Genomic DNA, 18,324 nt, shown 5'->3' with positions numbered 1-18,324 from the left:
CTATTCAATTAGTTTCATTTGAGGGCCGGATTATCGAATTGAAAATTTGAAGGGGGCCAAGGCGGTGGGGGGCCTATAAAATAAGAAATTAAATTTAAATGCAAATTGAGCAGTAAAATGAACTAATATTACCAACACCAATATCAATAAAAGGTTAATATTAGTGCTGTCTGTCAGTCGATTAAAAAAAATTAATTAATCGCACATATTTCTGTAATCGTGATTAATTTAGTTTTTGACTGCTTTTATTGTCCTCATTTGTAGGTCGCTTTGGATAAAAGCGTCTGCTAAATAACTAAATAAAATAAATAAATAAATAAATAAATAAAATTGCATATATATTGTCATAATTTCACATTGAACCTCCAAATGAATGTAGAAACAACATAAAGGTGGTATATTTTAAATATGGCGTCTCTTTACTAAGTAGCCTATTATTAACAAAGGCCAGTATTTTTGATACCGATACTGCTACTGATGTCTCTATTAAATGCATTTCAGTCCAGTGATTTCTCTTTTTCTTTTGTTCTGTGATTTACATCAATGACATTCTTCATCAGATTTCACTTTAAAAGCAGCGCTGCCTCTTTAAAACCTGATGCACATGACGTGGATCTGACACATATCCGATTTTCTCCCAACTCTTTTTGGTCAATTAGGACTTTCTAACTCATTTAAGACTGTGACTTAAGTGGTGACTCATTTATTGCACCAAAACTGCACATTTTGACATTTGTGTGTTTTTGTCCGTTGAGGCACTACTGGCGCACTGTTGGAAGCGGCTCAGCGCATGCGTACAGCAGAACGCGCAGCCTTTCAAACTATACTCCATTTGATAATCATCTTCATCCAGTGTCTGCGCTATTTCTTGCCAGAAGTTCTAAATGATAACACTGCCTTTATACTCGTTTAAACTAGAGTTGTGGATATCTCATAACCAGTGTTGGGGGTAATGCATTACAAGTAACGCAAGTTACGTAATCAGATTACTTTTTTCAAGAAACTAGTGAAGTAATGCATTACTTTTTAATTGACAAGAAAATATCTGATTTACTTTTTCAAATAAGTAATGCCAGTTACTTTTTTTTCTCATGTATTGACTGACAGCTTTCCTGTGATGAGAGAAATCGGGAGTAAGTGCAGAGGCGTTGTGTGCACTGTGTGAGCATGTTACTGTAGTTCTAGACTAAATGTCAACATTCCCCAACACTGCTCATAACCCCCTTACACAAGCGCTTGTCAATGCTGCCGTCTATTGATGTCGCGGTCTCCAGTAGATTGTTGTTGTTGCATCTCTTCCTTCTCTTTTTCGGGTGTGAAACAATGGGCCGGACCAGTGTTGCCACCTTGTGGACAAACGAATTAGTGCAAAAACAATTCAAGGCATATGTGCGACCCAACCGAGCGGCAACCTCCCGCTCTCTCTCGTGAAGCCAACAAGGAAGTTACTTAAACTGTAATTCATCAGCTGGCCGCTAGAGGCTGGCTGCAAAAGGGAGTCAATCCCATAGACTCCCCATGTTAAAATGCCCAACTTTACAGCAGAAAAAACCCACTTTTGAGCTTCAAAAACTATCTTCGGAACCCTACGGGTGACGTCACGGACACTACGTCCATGTTTTTATACAGTCTATGGACCCAAAGCTATCTCACGGCCAATTCGTACGTATTTTACGAGGTGGCTAGTTCGTACGACCTCACTCGTACAATTTTGTACGATTTCTGTGACCGTTAAGCTTAGGGGCGGTGTTAGGATGGTCCTTTGTACGAATTCCAATGAATCTGCCACCTCGTAAATATGTAAGATTTTTCACCAATCATATGAATTTGTACAAGTGAGGTCGTACGAATTCATACAAATTAGCCACTTTGTCAAAAATGTACGAATTGCCGTGAGATCGGGTTGTGCGACCTGCGCATACTCTTCCCACGGGCCGGATGAAGATGATTGGTGGGCCAGATTGGGCCCGCGGGCCACCAATTGAATAGCCCTGTTCTAGAGGCTGAACAGTATATCATGAGTCCCTCTCTTCTGTAATACGGTGGATCGTCTTAATATAGTACATCCCCACCTTCAACGATGCTCAATATTTGTATTTGTAGCTCCTGCCAACAGGAACTGTTTGCAAGTGGTGTTTGTTTCCTATAAAAGCATGTTAATTCAGAGGCGGCCACAGTGTAAACTAGCCTGGCGTTTTACAGATGTAGCCTGTTAAACTAAATCACTGTACCTGCCTGTTCGTTTCATATGGCTACGGGCAGGATATCGAGCCAAGTCTTAACGTGTGTGGATATATATATGATCTCTGTTATTGCAAATTTATTTTTAACATTTTGAAAACATTCTGCCTGCCAAATTGGTCCTTCATTATGTGGTGTTCATTTGCAGATTTTAAATATTATGTCTAAAATTAACTGCCTTGAATGACTTGGTGGGGGAAAACAGTTTTTTTTTTAAATTATAAAATTACAAATTAAATATGTACTCATACATATTTATAATAAAATGGAGGAAACTGTGCAGTTACTGTAAGTATTTTTAAAATGTTCTTTATATTATTTGTGAATTTTTATTTATGAAATTGATGTTGTGGTCACACAAATTAGTTATTTTATGAAATAAGATTCTGTATTTTCATTTTTGAACAGTGTGTATGTCTGAATTTTTTTTTTCATGAACATTTAATGACATCAAGTGACAATAATAAGGGTGGTTGTATTGCCATCAAGTAGCATGTTGTCATATTTAGATGTATTCAGTTATAAGAGACAATGCTAATATTTAAATAAGTGCAATGCATTTGTGATGTGGGTGTGAAGAGAGAAAAAAATATTTACACAAGAATTGGTAATGAGCTTTGAGCCGCTGGGTATGCCTGGATAATGTTTAATGCCTTTCATAATTAACATAGCAAAAACAAACCATAAATTAAGAGTGTTATTCAAATTGTAGAATGTGTTTCACTTTCTGAAGCATTTAAATATTCAGTTGAAAGTCCTTTAAGGTATATTGTGGTGCTATAGATGTTTTCCCCCAACAAGTCCATATGTCACATAATTCGATGCAAGCAATACAATACCATTGTTTATAAGCTTACCTTACCTGTTTATCATGTAACTGTGAAACTGTACATCACTAAGCTTCACGCTACTCATGATTTAATATATTTAAACTGCAGTTAATAGTTTTTTAAGTAGTTTGCTACACTGCAAGGGACTGACAGTTTACACTGAAGGCGTTTAAAAGGGCAACAACTTTTTGAATAAATACTGCATTAAACTTGAACCAGAGACACATTACTTGTGTCTCAAGTAAATGAATCTTGATTTAAGAATGTTTAGATTTTTAATAGAAAACAAGTCTGAAGGAGAAAATAATTTTTTGCAATGAAGTTGACTTTGCGCTGAAATTAAATATCTTGCACATTCCATACATTCCAGACTTTTGATACATTCTAACGACAGCATTCTTGATCTGTTTAAACAAATACCTACAAGCAGGATCACAGAGCCGCCCAGAGCCACTGCCAGGCATACATCTGCGTGCCGTGTGAAACCAGTGAGTCACAGAGCGTGATAGTGGTTTGTCACATGCTCTTCTTCACACACCCGGCTGTCAGGTACCAAATAATGTATCGCCTCTTACAGGAATCCCTCATTTGAAGAACAGAAAGGCTGACTCATTCACACACGCACACTCATACCAAGATAGATGCACAGTGCCAGGCATATGTTGTGTCTCTATGAGTAAGAAACTGAAAGAAGAGATGCACACCTCCACATTATAAGCAGCTCTCCTCACATCACCTCAGGGTCAGTGGGGACAGGCTGCAGCATGCCAACCGACTAAAAAGGATGGAGAGGTAGAAAGAAAGCAGGAGGGAAAGAAGCGTGCACATATGCGGAGAGGGAGACACTCGGCATTCACGCCCCCCTCCGAAGACTCATGACTCACAAGGGGTGAGCAGCAGCATCACACCCACCCCTTCCCTCTCCAGTGCCAGGAAGAGCCGGCGAACCACGCGTCTCCAGAAGAAGGAAAACAGAGGAAGGCAGTGGAGGAAAAAAGTTGGCCCACACGACTGCAGTGATGTCACGAGCATGTGACCCTTCTTCTCCAGTGACAGTGTTCTGAGGGAAAGAAAAAAGATTTTTTAAAGGCTTGTGCCTCTTTGGGTTTGTGTGAAGGCTCTGCTCACCTCCCGAGCAACCACAGAACCGCAGAAAAGTTCGGCTCGGGATTTTTGCACGGTGGCACGTAAATGGTTAACTGTCGCCGGTCAACTTCAGATTTGAGGACCGCACCAACTAGTAAGTAAGCTTCAACCACACTATCCTCTGCAGCGAGCTTGGCTCCGTGCTGTCCAATAAGGCGATAGATTTTTGCATTTTTTCCTAAACCAGAACTGGTCATTACTTGTGGTCATGAAAATAGTTGATACAAAAACGCATTTTTTGTGGATGTTTTTTCCTTTTTTGCATCTTCCCCTGGGACGCCGCGTGCTCTCAACCTAAGAGGCGTCAAGGGTCACCGAAAACCACAGAGAAGCAAAATTTGGGCGACCATGGCATCCAACAGCCTCTTTAGTTCTATGACCCCATGTCAGCAGAACTTCTTCTGGGGTAAGTGCCCGAGAAAACCCTGTTTTTGACCATGCGGTAGAGTGTATAATAAGGATCTACGTTTTGAGAGGCAACAATCATGTGTTGATGTTTACAAACATTCAGCTAGGCCAGCCGTCGGAAAGCCTGGCTGCATGCAGGAACCGATGTAGGAAAGATCGGGTGCTGAAGTGTCATTTTCAGCGTAATGCATGCTTTTTGGGATGTGCATCATAAAAGCAGGGGTGTGAAATCTAATATCAAATAAATTAAGTGAATATTTGACATTGACTGTTAGGTTAGTGGGTGTGTACAAACTGAAAGCCCAGAAGCGTTACAGTTGAGAAAGGCACCTTAAAGTCTTAAAAAGTTGAGAAATGTACTAGATAGTCTTTGCAAAATGTATTTAATTAAAAATATAGTGTGTGCTTCTTTACTATGCATCTTTCTCAGACTGCTTGCCTGCATTTATATATATATTATATATATTTTATTTTATTTTATTTATTACTGTGCCATTGAGGGCTCCTGATATATTTATTTATTTTTAAATCATGCTCACTTTGCTGAAAATCATATTCTTTTTATAATTTATTATGTTTGTTGACACCATGGTGAGAAGAAATATACTATATGTATACTATATATATCTCAGGTGTGTTTGATTAGGGTTGAAGCGAAACTCTACAGGGCTGCGGCTCTCCAGGACCGACGTTCGCCACCCCTGATATATATAAGAATGTCTGAAATTTAAAAAAAGCGAACTAACTAACAGGCAAGCACGAATCTATAATGTGCATAAAGAAATATGACTTTCTCATGTCATGGAGGAAAAATAAGAGAACCCATTCATTCTGATGTATGGGTTTTGCCGAATCCTCCAAGAGAAATGTTGTAAAGCTGTTTTCAGGTCTGAATGTCTGCTTTGCAAACACAGCTGTGCGAGGCCTGTTCCCTCAGCACGCGTGCTGTTCTCTGCCGTACGCGAATCCGAGAGCCACTTGCAGCAATCAGTGCCTTCTATTAGCATGTTAACCTCTGATCCTCGGCATGCTCCCAGGGGTGAGACTAGACCAGGATGAGAACAGGATGGGGAATGCTTAGCACTTGCTGATGGGGAGCATTTCTTGATTGTGGTTAGTGCAGATGCACGGTAAAAGCCCACCTGAGACCCTCACTTTGTTCAAGAGGTACAGCAATATTTTTTATGCTCCGAGAGTTTTAAAATAGCCATATTTTGATTTAAAGCAACATTTTAGATTTGGTGGATAATTGCATTCTGATACCAGATCTGTTTAACCCTCATGATCTGTTTGGGATATTGGAGACAGCCAGTCCCGTCTGATAGCTCAAAAAAATTACTTCAACTTGATAACATGCTTCATATCTCATTCATGAAAGAAATTACTATTGTATGTGTTCTTAAATACTCTAGATATAAAACATGTTGTTTTATAGTATACTTCTACAATGTTTTTAATGTAGAAATATTGTTTTTATTTATTTATTTTTAAGTTTTGTTGACTTAATTTTGTGACTTTGTGATTCAGATTTAAACCTCTTTTTTGTGTTATCTGGTTTATAGATTTTGATCAGGTCAGAAGAACATATTAGAAAAAATATGGTGATGAAAATAAAAGGCTAATTTTGAAATTACTAATATTATTTTAAACATACAGCACTGAGGTCTCTGTAAAGTTTAAAGTGTATGTGACACATTTTGATCAGTTTAACTTAATGCATTCAACATTTTACATATTTGCCAGTGTATTTAATAAACACATTTATATATTTTAACTAATTTAAAATTAGATTGTTTTAAACTTTTCATATTAGTGTGAGCTGATAGATCTCACGACCAGTGAAGAAGAAGGCAGCAGAAAAGAAACCAGACCCAAACAGACACATTATATTTCATTCAGGCTCCACTATTGAGAGATTTGGATTTAATTAAGTAGAAAACATTCTCTGTAACGCTGCCTAATGGCAGATGGGTGTGGAGTAATTGTCTACATGTGTGGCATGAGACAGACTCTCTAGGTTTCTCCAGGGCATATTTTGTTGCTCATCATCAAAACCGAGCTATACAGTATTGACTATTATCCCATGGTAGCAATTATCATTTAGCAAAAATATAAGGGAGATAAAAAAAAATTTTTTTTTAAAACTAAGACTGATGAAAGAAAAGAAGACGGTTTAGTGACTCTAAGGACTCAAAGTCCATAAGCATTCCAGAGAATCCAAGAATCCCAAATAACTTGTGAGCAACATCAGACGAGTATTAAAAGGCAGCTTCTGTTGCATGCGTCGTCTGCTCAGATCCCACCGGCCGCCGTCATTCCTGAGACATCTTAAAAGCAAACCAGACTTACTTTTTCCAAAGCAGTGCCAGAGCAGGGAAGCCCTCTCATCAATAGGTAATTGAAGCGAGGGGAAAATCTCTGACCCTGAGCTGCAGCTTCTGTGAAGGAGAGGACCATCTAAAAATATCACCAAAGCCATATTCATTTAGTGCTATTTAATTGTAGCTGGCGAGCAAACATGTAATTTCGACAGCAATTTTTAGATATTGAATGGTCCTTGGGGTGTATTCATTCGCTAATAGGCAGGTAGAGTTTTGTGTCTACACTGTGCCTTTTATGAAAGGACTTTGAGTCTATAACTAAAAATAAATTATAAATTTAAATCAGTACCAATATCATTCAAATTAGTGAGGCTGGTTTGGTTTTGAGATGTCATATGACAGCCAGTGATGGGATCTGAGAAGTTATCTATCTATCTATCTATCTATCTATCTATCTGTCTATCTGTCTATCTGTCTGTCTGTCTGTCTGTCTGTCTGTCTGTCTATTTACTTATATTCTCACTAAATGATAACTGCTACCATGAGATTCTTGACAAGCACAGCCTGTAAAATCTGTAAAAATGTAGGGTCACTATCCATTCATTTTATTTATTTATTTTGCGTGGCTTGAATTGAAAAGTGAAAAAGAAAAAAAAGTCACATGACAGGAGGCAGTGCCTCGACATCGCTCTGATTGGCTGGTTACCATGTCAGTGTTATGATGCCAATCTGTGTTCTTTTAAACATTATGATTGGCTCATTATGTTTACAATATTGCATATTAATCATGTTTTTAATTTAAACATTTTTTTTTTTTAAACAATGTAGGAAAGTGTTTAAAAACATTTAAACGTGAGAACTGAGTTTTTGATGTATCTTGGTTTCTTGCTTTCAATAAAAAAAATGTTAAAGCGACAGTTCACCCCAAAAATAAGTTCAAATGAGTAAATGATGACAGAATTGTCACCAAAATATTATAGTGCTTGTTTATAGTGTAAGATAAATGGTGTCTATGAAAACATCAGATGCAAATGTAACATTAATTTCCATTTCAGAAGTCCACAACATGCTTTAAAATGATGGATATTATGAAAAGCGCTATATAAATAAATTTGCTTTGCACTTTTCATAATATGACTTGGACTTGACTTTACAACACCACTGAAATTAGTATGAGCTGAAATTATATGTGATGATTGTATGTGTCCAAAACCTAAGATTCACATGAGAGGTGATTAAATAATGAATTAGACAGATAAATAATAAATAACGTCTGTTAAATTTTGATTAACATGGGTGGGATGTATTATTGTGTGCGACACCAGCCTTTGATCCTCCAGATGAAGCTGGTAGGAACTGATGAATGAGAAAAGGAAGAGGTAATTTGATTAATGCACTTAGTCATACAGCTGAAGAGCATGAAACCGATCTCTTTTGTCGTGGTGGCAGCATATGCACAGACTGAGCGCCGGAAATGACAAAGGCTGGACAGACAGCGTCATGATGCAACAGGTACCATCTCTTAATTTGGTTCAATTACCTTCCCACACACCCCCTTAAGGGCAGAGGTTTTAAATGGATCAGTTGCACACCTGAAGAGTAGTTTGTTGGCACTGTGATGCCAGCTCTGGCTGCGGACGCCCACACAAGCCTAATGCTGTAATCTGAGCGGCCCATTGACACGAACAGGAAGAAGTAAAAAGGCAGGGATCACCTTGCGCCTCAGAGCTGGCGCAGTAGTATGTCACAGGAGACAAACGGCCAGATCAGACACCACCCATCTGCTTCGGTGGAGGCCTTTGTGTCGTCTTCATCGCCCTCGTCTTGTTTCCTCCCACACGTTTAAACGCGATAGCTCAATCACACTCGGCACAAAAGGCCCTTATGTGTTGTAAAAACCCCCTCGAATCACTGACATGCCACCTGCGCTGCGTCCCGCACCGGACACAAAGGTTTCTGGGAGGCGTTCCCACCTACAGTGGCCCACACACACTTTCACAAAGGCCGAAATGAAATATGCACGCAGCACAAAGGCCAGAGAGAGAGAAGGAGAGCGCACACCTTGGCACTGCGTTCGGTTATTGCCTTTGATGTCACACTAACTGTGTCCTGGGAAATCCATGCATGGGGCTGGGATCTTCTTTTCAGCTCTCAATTCACTTTTACTCAACACGTATTCAGATGGGATACAGACAGAAAGCCCTTTAAAGTCTTCAAAACAGGTCTTTGAACTTTTGTCAAACAGGACAGGTCTTTTACACTTCAACATGTCCTCCTGAGTTTTATTTTAGATGCTCTTTAATGTTCTTTGAATAGTAAGGGTAAATATGCACGGGCAGCAAATACTAGGCACTTCAAAGTGGTAACATATAATTACAGCACATTAGTTGATTTGCTGGTGGCGTGCATGTCTCTGTGTTGTTTTGATGTGTATGTGGGAAATCTTAGGCGAGAGAATGGCAAAAACACTGATTTAACAAGAAACTTCCAAGAGAATTTAAAGCATATTGTTTTTGTTTTTTTCTTCACATCTGCTCTGTTCCAAAGTCTAGTGAGCTGCTTCACTGCCTACTATGTAGAGGGCATCCTAAGCATCAAACTTCACAAGTGGCTTATTTGTAATGTTCTATGTAGAAAGAAACTCATGTGGTCAGTTATTTTTTTTTTTATGTTTTTGAAAGAAGTCTCTTGTTCTCAACCAGGCTGCATTTATTTGATCAAAAATACAGTAATACTGTGAAATATTACCATTTAAAATTACTGTTTTCTATTTGAATATATTTTAATATCTAATTTATTCCTGTGATGCAAAGCTGAATTTTCAGCGTCATTCCTCCAGTCTTCAGTGTCACATGATCCTTCAGAAATCATTCTAATATGCTGATTTGATGCTCAAGAAACATTTCTTATTAATATCAATGTTGAAAACAATTCATATTTTTCTTGAAAATTATTTTATGGGATTGATCTCACACATCACCAAATACAGTAAATTGCAGATTTATTGTTTGGAAAAATCGTAATATTGCAAAGACTATTTGTGAACAGAGCAGTGAATCTTATTTTTTTTGGTAAAATGTTTGTCTTCAAGAGGTTTTTTTTTTCACGTCTTGGTGTTTTTATTCAAGATTTTTTATGCAGTATCCTGAAATTTACATAAAAATATGTGGATGGAAACCCAGCTATTGTTTTAAACTCTTAGTGACAACAGAAACACTCTGTGAGAAAATGCACTTCAAAGAAAGAATGACCGCATTTAAATGACAGCAGTATTCTCATGCCAGTGTTTTTATTCTTAATGTCATTTTTTTTTTCTTTAGAAGAAAGGCAGTATTGTCTGGGAAGATTATACTTGACGTACATGAATGTGCTTTCTTCAGTCATATTTTGGTCTCTCATTCTTTATGCACTAAAGTTCAAATTAATCACAACTTAAAAAGCAATCAACTGTGGGAACAGTGTATTTAACGTGGTAATTGTTGTTAGTACAAAATACAAAATAAATAAAAAGTTTGACTGCCAAAGAGTGTGAAAACAAAGATCTCACCAAATATTGTAGCTTCTAAAGATGCTCATAACTTTATACATTTGATCTCACTGTTTTTCTCACTGGCATCATGTTGCTTTGCAATTTCACAAGCTTCTTTTAATCACAAATGAATTGAGAAACAAGCACCCGGAAGACCCTGTGTGGAAACAAAGCAGCCTGTTGTCATCTGAATTCAAATAGTCCTTAAAACAATCCCACATATATGTGAACACACTCTAGCCACATGTTCATACCAACCTACACTTGACCACCGGTATACACACACAGCCCACGCGCTGCCCATGACCTTCCCCTTCAGGGACAGTGGAATTTATCTCTCTGGTAAACAGCAACCAAATGGCCACTGGGACACTCCTCAGGGCTTCAGAATTACAGTACGGTTAACCCAAGTCTAACAGAGCCAGCTCTTTACTGCTATTTGCCTTCAGCACGACCCTGTGGTGATGTGTCGTCATGCTAAGTGTGTGCATTTCTTTTTGTGTTTGGGTCTACATGCTATGAAATCTTGTTTCTGCTGTAGGATAAAAAAATTAATAAAACGTTAACTCCGAATTTTTATCTCACAAATCAGACCTTTTTCAGAATTGTGAGATTTAAACTCAGAATTGCTAGATATAATCTCTCAATTGTGAGATATAAATTGCATGAAAAAGGTGTTGTGAGATAAAATTGTATTTACCTTTTTTATTTTTTATTCTGTGGCGGAAAAACAAAACAGAATTAAACAGAATTTAAAAAATAAGTCAGAATTCCTACAAGTTAACTCGCAATTTGTACATTTATAACAAGTAACTTGCAAGTTTATAACTCGCAATTTCAACATATAAACTCGCAATTCTGAGAAGAAAAATAGAAGAAAGTGTTGTGAGATAAAAAGCTGTGAAATAAAAAGTTATCCTTTTTTATTTTGTAGCAGAAACAAAAAAACAACATAATTGTGAGATGTAAACTGAGATTTCTAAGAAAAATGGTCTGAATTGTGAGATGCTAGACCAACTGCTAGACAAAAATTAAGAATTCTGACTTTATATCTCGCAATTTTTACTTTTTTTTCCCCCCTCGGAATTGCAAACAAAAAGTTTCAGTTGCCTTGTTTTCAGGCTCAGACATTATTTATAGCAGTGGTTCTCAACTGGTTTTATTTCATGTAGTAGTAATTTATTTATTTATGTAATTCTTTTTGCACGCTTAGCTAATATTATCAATCAAATATTCAAAAATAAATAACTAAATAACTAAATAAACTGAATAGGAAAATGTCATGTCATTTGCATTTAGTGTTTTATTTCCGCTGTTGTCTCCAAACCAATCAGAACAGACCTGCACATGTTGGGTTGAGAAGCACTGATTTATAGTTCCTCGAGGGGAAGTTCATAGGAGGCTACTGTTTTTAAAGTACAGAAAGTTTTCACAGTATTCTGTTTTGTTGTGTGATTTATTTCCATTTGATTGGTGAAATTGGTGTTTTATTAAGATCAAACAGTCTGGCCCTGGGGCCAGTTACACAATAACATATATAATTAGTGTAATTGGACGGCCTCCAGGGCTTTTAATCAGCAAAGTAACTTATGTTGATTTAATTAAACTTAAATGTGTTGCACATTTAGATCAAAATCTTGATGTCTAGTGGAGATCTTCACAAGGATAATATTTTTTTTCCAGTCACAGCATCTTTTTTAGTTTTACTAGAAAACAATATGTCAGTCCCTCAACTTCAATCATATTTAATTCAATGTATTACTTGCAGCAGTTTCTGAGTGAAATTTTTTAACACATTACATTTATGTTTATCCTTTCATATTAATAATGTTAATAAAATATCATAATGTGTGGAGAATAAATATTGCATTTCAAAAAGTCACAATTTTGCATGCTGTAATACATTTTCATTTTATTGTTGTTTAACCCTCCCATTTTAGGAGTAAAATAAATTGAGCAATACAACGCAGTGAATTTGAGACATCTGAGATCCCTGCAGTTAAATGCCAAAGAGTTATTTTGTTCAATTCTGAAAATGTCTAGATTGCACTGGTATGTCGCAGGCAAACCACAGGCGTATCTCTCCGAAAATGCTGCGATTACCAATAATATAAATTCTCCCAATGGGATTCGGGAAGTCAGTCAAATGTTCTGAGTTTGGTTCGACAGCTTAAATTAGATATAATTTGGATTTCAAAATGTGGCGCACATTTTGGCTGCTGCGGAAAAATTGCTCCAACTTTTGCGTTTACTGAAGTCTCAGTGTAGCTACAAAAAAGAGCTGCGAAAGTCATTAATCATTTCAATCTATTGGAACACGTTCGCTTGTATATCATCTTCAGGGGTGCCTCAAGAATATCAGTATGTCATTTTTGTGTGGACAGAGAATTAATATTTGGTGAAGCCATCACAGTGAAACTAATCCCATAAAGCACAATGACAAAAGATGGAGGAAGAAGCATATGGTGAATAAAGATGTAAAAATATACATCGTTCAAATGTTTGGGGACTTTTTTCATACTTTTATTCAGCAAGGATGCATTAAATTGATCAAAAGTGACACAAGAACTTTTTATCTTGTTATGGATATAAAAAGAGATGTTTGCGTGTTGAGAACCTATTATTTTTTAGGCCATTTAAACACATTCAGTCGACTGCTGTAACAGGGTGAGAGAGTTCAAAGAGGTTGAATATAATCTTTGCAGGCTGGAGTTGGTTCCGAAAGAAAATATTCCCAAAGTCATTGTGGCAGTATCATTATCCTACACTTGCAGTAGCATTTTCTCTCAATTACCTCCCTGCTATCACATTTATCCTATTGCAGTAACCATCACGAGAGTCGGAGACTGAGAAGACTACACTTTTTTTTCCTTAGGTTTTTGGGTTGTGTTACCGTTTTCCCTTAAGCACCGGGAACGACCAACTATAGTTGAAATGTCTTGAAAGAATAGAAAGCTGGACAAGTTTGCTCCCCATGTGAATGATTCGATTTCGAGCAAACAATGGCAGCCTTATTTTTATGCAAAAGAAATATCAGACTAGTAGCCAAGCAAATCACCTGGTTCCACAGACTTTTGACGTGCTGGAATAATTCATTTAATCCACTGCTGTGCACATATGGCCAGGCTATATTTTACCGCTTTCCTAAGGTTTACATTCAAGAGAAAGCAACTCTTTGCAGCTGCTGTAATATCCCGACTTTCTCTTTTTTTCTTTCATCCAGACTTTTTCTATTTTAAACACCTGAGCATGAGCCCTCCTGCATCCAACCAGTGAAATAAAGCCGGAGCTGTACAGCAGCGAGGTGATGGGATAGTTCCCTTGCGAGTTGCTTTCTGGATACCTGCCTGTTTGGGTTGTCCTCCAGTTACTCAATCCATCAGTAGTTCATATTATGCAGCCAATAATTCATCCTCAATCTACTGCGGGATGAGGTGAAATCCCCCCACATAAATCTGCTATTAGTTTTACCTTGCACACAAAATAGAACTAACTGACTGTGGATACATGAGAACGGTGTAATAACTATAAATATTTTTCAACTAACCAGGCCGTTTCAGAGAGGAAGTATAGAACCGTGCAATCCACAGCGGAAGGGGAAAGTGTATGGTGGAATTCTCAAGGTTAATCTGGTCCAAAATAAGCACGCTCTTGTACAGAAGTGATACCCGACCCTCGTCCAGGAGTGCCTGGTGTGAGGGTCTGCTTTAGACTGATCCCTTGATTATTCCTCAGACTCTGCTGAATAAATCGCTAATCCACACTCGCTCAATTACACAGCAGATATCAGTAGGAAATGCAACCCCTAACCTATGCATGTCAAAGGAAGACCCCTTTTGTGGGGTGAATGTTTTATTTTAAGTTTTGTGAGGTTTTGGGTGATAAAACAATAGAAACAGTGCCCAAAAAGACAGTATTTTACCACTTAAGCAATAGTACTTTGAGTTTGATAAACAAGAAGTCAATATTGAGTAACTTGCACTCTACAATTACTTATTTTATTTTTATTCCCAGCAGAATTAACCGTTGTGCAACCATTATGAAACTGGCAGAAAGAATCACTACAAATCCACACCGCTGACGTCTGTTGACCAGTAAGCTAATTATCTTAAAGGTTTTTTAATATAAATCTTTTTTTAAAAAAGGTGTATTTTGTGATTATTGAATGTAGCCTAAAAATGATAGTAGTTTCGTTGATATGTTCGTGTTGTGATCGAGCAGCTTATTCTTGCTATGGTTACCTCATTATGCAAAAACGTTTGCAAGCAGCAGGTAAAAATAGACACAAACTAAATTCATATATACATAATATTTAATTATTATTTATTTCTTTAACATTTATAAACAATGTATTTCTACCTGTTGACAAATTCCAGTTACAAGATAGGCTTCTTTGGAATATTAATGTGAAACGTTTCTCAACAAACACAATTCACACGGGGGAACTGAACTGATACACAACTAGTCGCACACTTACACAGTTCTTGAAGTCAGGGAAGATGATAAATCTCCCAGCCGTCGCCATAGCAACGGCCCTCCATCTCCTATACTTGACTTCAATGTTTTAATGGGAGCCTTTGCCACATATTACCAATCTTTTTATTCCCCCTTTCCTCTTCTCAAGCCGCAAAAGTTCCTTTTCTGTTCCTATTTTATGTGCAAGTGATCTCAATTAAGGACCTCCATGAAGGCTAGAGGCGGCAGACAGTCATGCCAATGAGAGCAAAAAGGAAATTGTCTTTATAGCCTGCCGCTACCACCACCACCCCCCTAAAACCAGCCCCCACTTCTCCATCACCACCACCACAGGCCCCCCACTCCACTTTCCATAACGAACACAACGTACTTCCAAAAAAATCATCGTGTTCCTGAAATTTGCGACCATAACACGGGCCCAATTTGCTCTCCGAGCCAGTTCTTATGCCTCTCTGGCAACCCAAAGTCCTGAAGGTCTCGTCTGCAGTGCTGATGTCACTATCCAGTCAATGACAAAACGGCAATTATGGGCTCAGATTAAATCTGGAGGTTGAAAGGATGTTGAGAAGGTCTTCCTGATGAGGTAAGGCTATGAATTCTGCGTACGAATCATCACCATCCCGCTCGTGCACGTATGTTCTCCTGAAGCGTGCCAAGGATGGAAAAGTAACTATTTAAAATTGGAAGCCTCCACAGCCCCATCAAATTGCTCCCCACATAAAGCCATAATTAAGTGTCTCAAAAAATGCACCACTGTGAAATGGAGCCCTGATCCAGGGACTTAAGTGGCTGTGCTTTTCCTCTCAACCGTCGAAAGAATGCGGGACGAGAAAAAAGCGGAGAAAAACACTCATGTAGCACGTTACATAATCCCAGGGCTGTATGAATCTGAATTGGAGTCATTTGGATATCATTAAAGCCCTGGAGCTCAGTGTCTCTTCATGTTTACATTACCAGTCAACAATGGTTTCTTTGTCCCGTGTCATCACTTGTAATTCGCCGTGAGGGGGGGGAAAGTGTTGCTGGCTCATTTTGTTTCCACGACTACTTGTCTGGTTGTGTTGAAACTGGCCTTTTCCAGTACACTGGCAGTTTTTGATGAGCTACCCGCGCTGGATTACGCTGTCAACCCCGTTAAGAGCTCAGCGTATCAGGCCATCAGCAGATAAGGGTTCGGTTACGTACGGCTTATCACATCATCAGCGTTTGAGCTGGTTCGAATCCAGAGCGAGTGTCTGGTGACAAACCGCTCAGAATAGCGTGCGGTAATCCCGGGTTCTTGCTCGGTGGACGGCTCCTAACCCCTCATCTTTGTAGCACATCATAGCCAGCTGTGTGGGCTCCTCTGGGCTCATTAGGAGATCAAACGAGACAACCGAAAAGAAGTGGGCAGAGCTCTCGAGGCACAGTGAGCCACTCGGATCACGTGCGTTCGCTGCTCCACGCTGATATTGCTGGCAGATGGCGGCCATACTGTACTGACAAAGTGGATTCAGATGTGACAAATGCTCTTTGATATCTCGTTGTGTATATGATTTAACACGCCTCTGTGTTTGGACATGTCGACAGTCGCTTTATTTCACTTATTAAGTTTTATTTGCATCATCGATAGCCACGAATTTCGCGTGCATCTGATTGAGCACATGCATCTGTGAGGAATTAACAAAAATCATCTCTTTTTTGCAGTAGGTTTATTTTATTGTCCAAACATATTAGTGATTGAGCAGAAATCTGGAAAAACTGTTGGAATAGCACACATGGTGTTTTTTAATACCATTGTAACTCTGATTTATCTTTTTATGAATTGGAAATTGATCTTTAATAACATTGGCCAATCTTGAACACATTTTCAGTGCTCGGGGCAAATGGAGATGGAGTGTAATTCAATCGCAACTTGTATAACTCAAACTATTTTTTTCTCTCTCTTCACAATGTGCCAGATGCATGTCAGTGCTTCCTGAAGCTTTTTCTATCCCTCCCACGTACAAGATATTCAAAATGTACCCATGACCACCGCCACCCCCACTCATGCCACCCTGCAAGACTTTCATACAATATATGTGAGCGATACTAAGCTACTTTACCTTTTTCCAGCGGAAGTTATGAATCTGTTAGTTATGCAGTTGCTTTTGGTTGGTTTGATTGGCAAAAAATGGCAAATATCTAAAGGTGGCAGTGTTTACCGGACACATTATAAAGTTCTTTCTTTATGTTCTTTCACATTTTTCCATCTCTGTTCTTCAAGAATACATTTAAGGCATATGTTTTTCCCTACTACTGAAATATTAGGATACGTTAAAGCCAAAGTTGGTACCAAGACAAGCATTTGGCAAAATTTGGATTGACTGTTGTCACTGATTAAACAAGTTTGATTTATCTTGCACAGTTCTGCCAACAATAATTAGACGCTTTATTCTTTGTGTCCTATTTGGGTTATTGGCTGTGTCTGTGTTCCCATCAAAGTTATGGACCTGTTATTCTGATAATTTTTTTAAATGTGTGAAACATATTGCAACACTTACTATCCGTGAGCCTGTTGAGTCAGAGGGAGAGATTGCCATCTACAGTATCACTGAGAGATGGAAAGTTGGCGTTATTAAATGACATGTGCTTTAGTTGCACTGCCAGAATATTGAAGGCTGTGTATAGATACTCTGTTCACTGAGTCAAAAGAAACTTTGCTCAATAGGTGTTAAAACGGCAGCCTGTTTAGTCTGTGCTTTATGAGGTAGAGGTGTGTGTAGAAAGTGTATAAAATTATTCTGAAAATATTCTGTCATTATGGCTCACTCAAATTATCCCAGTTTTCAGTTAAACACTTAAGTTTCTATGAAAGCCGTTCTTTTTGTATAGGAGGGTTGAGAACATTTTTGCATGTATTTTAAATTTTATACATCTAATAATTATAGTATTTGTCGGACACAAAAAAAAATTGCATTAAGGGTTAGGTATTATTGGTATTATTGTATTTTTATGATTATTTTTGTTATTAAATGAATTGTTTTACTGTTCAATTATTGTTGAAAAATCCTATCATATTAATGTGACAACTTACCCCTTATAGTGTGACAACATATACCCAGCTTTTGGGGCATGTTGTCACAAAAGGTCAACATGTTTTTCTTGGGCTATATATAATAGTGGAAATGTTCAATAGCTTTATTTTATTTTTGTATTTATTTTGTAGTCAAGACTTTAAGGTATGTGCCTGTATACAGAAATTGATGGGAAAATATTCACTAGATTAAAACTTGCATATTAGTATATTTAGACAAAAGGAAATCAGTATAATTCCAAATATAATCTGCATTTAAAAATGTCCAATTGGTGTTTTTTTTTTTTTTTTGGCCAGTATCTGAAAAAAAAATGAAAA

At 37.9% G+C, this 18,324-nt stretch overlaps 1 long non-coding RNA gene across 1 annotated transcript in view; it reads left to right on the top strand.

Moving 5' to 3' along the window:
• The first annotated feature begins 4,170 nt into the window (after positions 1-4,170).
• Positions 4,171-18,324, top strand: part of LOC107743144 (uncharacterized) — a 15,278-nt gene continuing 1,124 nt past the window's right edge. Inside the window, exons 1-2 of the long non-coding RNA XR_001640372.1 lie at positions 4,171-4,311; positions 4,517-4,623. This is a non-coding gene — a long non-coding RNA (uncharacterized LOC107743144). The remainder of the gene's footprint in view (positions 4,312-4,516; positions 4,624-18,324) is intronic.

The sequence above is a fragment of the Sinocyclocheilus rhinocerous genome, unplaced genomic scaffold, assembly GCF_001515625.1.
Source record: "Sinocyclocheilus rhinocerous isolate Xijiao unplaced genomic scaffold, SAMN03320098_v1.1 scaffold3604, whole genome shotgun sequence".
Classification (NCBI taxonomy): Eukaryota; Metazoa; Chordata; class Actinopteri; order Cypriniformes; family Cyprinidae; genus Sinocyclocheilus; species Sinocyclocheilus rhinocerous.
The sequence above is the reverse complement of the archived record's forward strand: the minus strand, read 5'-3'. Positions and strand labels throughout refer to the sequence as shown.